We start from the raw sequence: 7,040 nt of genomic DNA on the forward strand, positions 1-7,040 counted from the left end.
TGCTGAATACATTGCTTGCTTTTTTTTATTTTCTCCGAATTCCATGGAAATAAAGTGAAGGCTCTGGTGATTTGTGTCTGATTCTATTTTCGAAAGCATCCTTCCTTTAAAACAGTTGTGGAATGTCAAAAGAGCTCCAATAGATTCTCAGTGGATCTGTTCCTGGGTCAACGGAGAAGCAGATTCTGTGGCAGGAACATGAAAAGGCAATTTGCCCCAGGGCAGGGCTGTCAAACTCAAGGGCTACTGTTGTGGTTAGCTCTGGCCCAGCTCCTGCCCCAAGGACTGTGGATGTGGGGGAGACATCCACATGCTGCAGGCCTGTTTTGCTCCCGGTGGGATCTGCTGATGAAAGCTCCTCTGACCAAGAAGACATGAGTGACAGGGAGGAGGAGAGTGTGGCAGACAGCTCAGAAGGAGATCAATTATCTAGCTCCTCCTTGGATTCGGAACAAGAGTTAATGATACAGCCACGCATGCGGAGAGTGATGCATAGGCAACAACAACTGAGAGATTATTATCAAAGAAAATGAGGCCACCTGTGGTTGGGTGGGGCTGTGGTCATTAGTGAGGCTGCTATAAATAGCAGCCTGTGGGTTTGGCCATTGTGGAGGATTATCTGATCCTTGTGTTTCATGACTGCTTTACTGACTTTGACTTTTTGTGTGCTGATTTTTCCCCGCTTTGAAACTAAACCAGAGCAAAGTGTGTTTCACTTTGTGAAAGAAGAAGGACTGTGAATTGCCTCACAGCTGCAAGCTAAGTATCTCAGAACTGATAAGGGACTTGTACCAATTACCAGTTTGTTTGGAGACGAGTGCTCTTTGCTATACCAAAAGAGGGCTTGGTTTAAGTGAATTTTCATTATAAAGAACATTGTTTTGAATTTTCAAGCGTGTGTGTGTCTGAAATTCGTACCTGTGAATTTTTGGGAGGAGTCTACCAGAGAGCCCGACAGAACAGCTACGGGCTCCATCTGGCTCACGGGTGGCTTAAATCTGGCCCATGGGGCCAACCTGGAAATAGAAAGGGACCGGCCCATGGTGCCCTTCGCTGAATAAAGGGTTTTAGAACCCAGTACTGATCCAGTGGCAGGAAAAGGTGCCTGTTCAATATGCATTGAAGCAATGTAAATAAGTTGAATGTGGATTGAGAATTCTGATTGGTTGAAACAATGACAGTTGAGTTTAGGCGGGAGAGTAAAAGTATATAAGGAGTGCTCTGACACTGGTTTCAGTCAGTCGCATCCTGAGCTGAAGTCACTTTCCAAAAAAAGCTTTCTCCTGCTGGGCCAAATAAAGAATTTAAAAGAACCGACTGCCTCAGTCTTCTTCACTGGCGACGAAGAACGGTCGAACCTACGATCCTTCACCATTGACAGCCTGCCTGTCACGACGAGCTCCCGATTCCTTCGACCCAGAAAAGTCCACCTGGGAAGACTACATAGCAAAATTCGAGATCTTCCTTGAAGCTGCAGGAATGGAAGAAGCTGAAAGAAAAAGAGCCATCTTTCTCAATTATTGCAGCTCCGAAGTCTACGACTTAGCCCAGACTCTGACAGACCCGCTGCTGGCGAACTCCGTGACATGGGACACCTTGATGTCCAAACTCGCCTCCCACTTCAAGCCGACCAAACCGGCCATCGTATACCGGCACCTTCTCCCGAATGAGTCAGATTGACGGAGAATCGATCAACCAGTATGCGACCCGCCTTCGCACTGTCATGTCACCTGAGGTGCTGCGAAGTCCCTGAGGAGGACAATGTCTTCAGAGGGACTTAGAGCAACCCAGACAAGGGGGTTCACTCACGAACTGTGTTTCCTCTAAGCTGAGCAGTGAGCAATCGCTCACTTAAAATCATCATCAACTCAGAGTTTTCCAAACCTGCCCAGAAGCCGAGAGGGAAAGAGTGAGAGGGAAGGAGAGAGAGAGGAAGAGAGAGAAACAGATAGAAAAAAGAGAGGAAGGAAAAGAGAAAGAAAAAGAATGGGAGTAAGGAAGAGAGAAAGAAAATCAAAATCTAGTTTGAAACTAGCTCAACTATTTCAGTGGCATTTTGATATTGATAGAGTTGCCCTATTATGAGCTCACTGTTATAGACACACAGTACAGTATTTTATTTTGAAATTCTCTGAGGCAAAACAGGGTGGGTTTTTTATTTGTTTGTTTGTTTGTTTGTTTGTTTGTTTATTTATTTATTATTTCTGTGCCGCCGAGTCCCGAAGGGACTGCCGCTCAGACACTATACTTTTCCGCCCACTCCCCCCAAAATATTAGAGGGAACACTGCTCACAAACGCCAATCCTAGAAAGAAGAAGACTTGGACACATTTTCTCTCTGGGTGATGTGACACAGTATTGAGCTGTGTACCCCTTTTTATTTGGGAGCATATACAGATGGGGATAATTACACGTACATGTCAAGTGATATACAAACATCCAATAACATAACTTCAAACATGACATATCTTTGAGTCCTTCCTTTCCCCAGATATCACAAACCAATTTCCTTGAATAATTTCCTTTGAGCAAATGTTTCTCATACCTAATTTCTCTAAAGCCTTCTGCCTTATCACAACCAATCTCCTATCTACCGTGGTCAAAGTCTTTTATCACAGTCTCATCCTGTTTTGCTTCAGGCAATGTAAATTTCCCCCTTTGATCGTATAACACCCTGTTTGGAGTGATGTATACTTGTTTATCAGGGAGATGTTTATTGAACCCTTTTATGGTCAGTTGTCTTCCTGTTGCAAATTTCACCAGAAATACAGACTAAGCATGTTAATTCCGTCCTATCCTGGCTGTAATAGAGTCAGGGTAAGCAGAGCATTTTATGCTAGAGGTCCAGATATATATAATATGATATATTCCTATTCTAACATGCATGCTACACTGCAACAGACAATCCTGAGACACAAAAGTCCAGAGCAGGCCTGCTATCAGGTCACACCCTGCTGATGAAAGCCCAGACACGTTGCAAGGATGGCAGATCATCCCGTCCCTAAACAGCTCCTCTATGGGGATCTGTCTCAAGGAAAAAGAATCTCATGGGGGACAAATGAAGCGATAGAAAGACCCATTGAAAACCTCCTTTAAGTCCCTGGATGTCGGCACCACCTCCTGGGAAAACCCTGGCACAAGATCGATCAAGATGGCGCAGACTGATCCACCAAGGCTGCCAGACATCAGAGTACAGAAGAACAACTGTAGCATAACAACTAACACACAGCCCAATTGTCAAGGTTGGTGTATGGTTTGATTGGGTTGTGTGATTATTTTATTTTATTATAAGGGCTTTACGTTGTATTTTGTCGTCTGGCGGGACCCAGGGGAAGAGCCTTCTCTGTGGTGGCTCCCACCCTCTGGAACCAGTTCTCCCCAGAGATTAGGATTGCCCCCACCCTCCTTGCCTTTCGGAAACTCCTTAAAACCCACCTCTGCTGTCAGGCATGGGGGAATTGAAACATCTCCCCCTTGCCCATGTAGTTTTTGTGTATGATTCAATTGTGTGCTTGTTTTTTACATACAGGGGGCTCTTTTGGATTTTTAAACTTAAAACTGTAATTTAGATTGCAAAATATTAGATTTGTTACTATGTTTTGTTTACCATTGTTGTGAGGCCCCCCCCAAGTCTATGGAGAGGGGCAGCATATAAATCCAATAAATCTAATCTAAATCTAATCTAATTTTTAAAAGTGGATTTGTACACTATGTTGTTGTCAGCCACCCCGAGTCCACGGAGAGGGGCGGCATACAAATCTAATAAATTATTATTATTATTATTATTATTATTATTATTATTATTATATTATTATTATTATTATTATTATTATTATTATTATTATTATTATTATTATTATTATCATTATTAGAGAAGCGAGCACTCCACAAAGCCAGAGCTGCAAATGCTGCATCAATGCTGACCACACATGTCTGCCCGACATGTGGCAGAATATTTTGTGGCCGTACAGGCCTGACCAGCCACACATCAGGGGTGGGCAGCAGGCAGGACGGGGTGGAACAAAGTTCCACCAGCGAAAATGAAGCTGTGTTCCCATCTCTAGCTGACCATCCCCCCTCCCATCCTCTTCCTCCTCCTCGGAAAGCGGCAGGGAGACCAGCACCAACAGGTGTTGCAGGAGGCCCATTTCCTCCTCCCTCTTTTCTTAACAGCTGATTGGCACCTGTTCGCCTAGCTACCCAGCCTGAGGCAGGGAGTGACCTAGGAAGGAGAACAGGGGAAATGCGAAGCAAATTGTCACCCCTGAGAGCGACACTGGTGAGGTTATAAGTTGAGGACTTATATGATGATTGTTCAAGCCACTCCCACCTGGTCACATGGCCGGCAAGCCACTCCTACCCAGTCACATGACCATCAAGCCACACCCACAAAATAAGCCACACCCACAGTGTGGCAGTAAAAACTTTGGCTGCCCATTACTGTGGACAGCCCATAATTTGTTAGATGTCACGGTCCTCTTCAAACACAATAGATGGATATCATAACTGAAACACCATTCTGGGCCCCAGAAAACAATCCCATAATATTAAAAAAATGGGAGAAGTCGTCCACCTTCTAAGCCAACTCCTCAGCTGATTGACATCTATGTATACACTGGATTCCTGAGACTTTTTTTCTATTGTTTATATTTTTAAAAAAGTTAAAATGGCTTAATTATTCCAGCCTGAAAAAAACACCGCAATTTGTATAGCTGTTGTTCTTAGGAGCATTTATTTTTTTAAAAAAATCTCTTTTTTAAAACCCTACTGTTCTGTTTAAGAAAAGTAACAAATCTTATGTTCCCGGGTCACCCTGACCCGGACCGAAAACTCTTCATTTGCAGTGCTTATGTTTGGTCTTTTTGAAAGCTTTTTTCACTTGGAAAGTAGTCTGAACATTTCTGCACACAATGATATGAAAATTGAAATGAAAAAAGTAAATCTTATTGGTTTATTTTGCGGATATAATGCACGCCCCCCCTGTTTTTGTGAAATTTTTTTCAATTTATGGATAGTTTTGCTTGCAAAATGCATTCTATTTTACTAAAGTTGGTATGGGATTGGTAGCTTGAACATTTCTGAACATAATGATATGAAAATTGAACTGGAAAAATTGATGCATATTGGTTTATTTTGTTGATGAAATGCACGCCCCCTCGGTTTTTTTTAAATAGTCTTCACTTTATGGATAGTTTTGCTAGCAAAATACATTCTATTTTACTAAAGTTGGTGTGGGATTGGTAGCTTGAACATTTCTGAACATAATGATATGAAAATTGAACTGGAAAAATTGATGCATATTGGTTTATTTTGCACATAAAGTATGCCTCAATTATTTCAATTTATATAAAAATTATGCTGTTAATTTCAAACTTACATACTTTTTTTTAGTAAAATGGATTTGTTTCATAAAATTAGTTCTCTGGCTACAATGTGGTTGATTTTCAAAAGGATATTCCAAATATTTCTAGACAAATATGTATAAACAGTGACAATAATGGCACACAGCAAGGCCGAGGGGGGGTGGCCCTTTTGTGGCAAAAATAAACCAATAAGAACCATTTTGTTCAGTTCATTTATATTTTTCTTATATTCAGAAATGTTCAATTTAGTATATCAAACCTTTTGGGGGAAAATTCCTTAGGGATTTGTAGCCTTAAAAAAATAGAAATTGACACAAAATTAAAAAAGGATGGGTGGAGGGGCTTTTTGATCAAAATAAAAATATAAGTCTCAATTTTTCCAGTTCAATTTTCATATCATTATGTTCATAAATGTTCAAACTAGTTTTCCAGTTGAAAAGGTTTTCAAAAAGACCAAATTCAAGTGCCTAAAAAAATTCATTTTGGTCCGGGTCTATATGACCCGAACAGACTAAGTGTGACTTTTTTTTTGCCCAGAAAAATTTTTTTTCCCATACCCCCACAAATATTTTTTTGATGGTCAGCATTGTTAAATTGAGTAAATGAATGCCTAAGATTTTAAAGAATATTTCGGATTTGTAGCATAAAAAAATAAAAAGTGAAAATGGTTGCAAGCAGCTGAGGGGGGAGGGGAGGCCTTATTTCTGATGTTAAAAAACCAGTAAGAATCATTTTGTTCAGTTCCTTTATATTTTTCTTATATTCAGAAATGTTCAAGCTACCAATCCCACACCAACTTTAGTAAAATAGAATGCATTTTGCAAGCAAAACTATCCATAAATTGAAAACAAATTCACAAAAACGGGGGGGGCGTGCATTATATCCGCAAAATAAACCAATAAGATTTACTTTTTTCATTTCAATTTTCATATCATTGTGTGCAGAAATGTTCAGACTACTTTCCAAGTGAAAAAAGCTTTCAAAAAGACCAAACATAAGCACTGCAAATGAAGAGTTTTCGGTCCGGGTCAGGGTGACCCGGGAACATAAGATTTGTAACTTTTTTTGCCCAGCAAAAACTAAGCCCCCCACCCCCCCAAAAAAATTCTCATAGAGAGAACCCCTGAAATGATGAATAGTCATGAAATTTCAAGTTTCAGATATGCAGGGAAAAATTTTTACAGGGACTCAAACTTGGCTTCGGGTCACATACGACCCGAACAGAACAGCAGGGTTAAAAAAAATCTTCACTTACCCAGTCATTTGCCCTTTCTGCTTTTCTAAAGAGGAAGTGGAAATAACATAACTGATTTCTCCCTAAATTTTGTTACTTAAGCATTACTGTTACTGTGTTCTTTGTCATGCAAAGACAGCTAAATCACAGTAAACACACACAAAAAATTAATTTTTCTGAGAATTTATCTATCTATCTATCTATCATCTATCTATCTATCTATCTATCTATCTATCTATCTATCAACATCTATCATCTATCTATCTATCTATCTATCTATCTATCTATCTATCTATCTATCTATCAAACATCTATCATCTATCTATCATCTATCTATCATCTATCTATCTATCATTATCTATCTATCTATCTATCTATCTATCTATCAAACATCTATCATCTATCTATCTATCTATCTATCTAACATCTATCATCTATCTATCT

Source organism: Erythrolamprus reginae, chromosome 11 (genome assembly GCF_031021105.1).
Source record: "Erythrolamprus reginae isolate rEryReg1 chromosome 11, rEryReg1.hap1, whole genome shotgun sequence".
Lineage (NCBI taxonomy): Eukaryota > Metazoa > Chordata > Lepidosauria > Squamata > Dipsadidae > Erythrolamprus > Erythrolamprus reginae.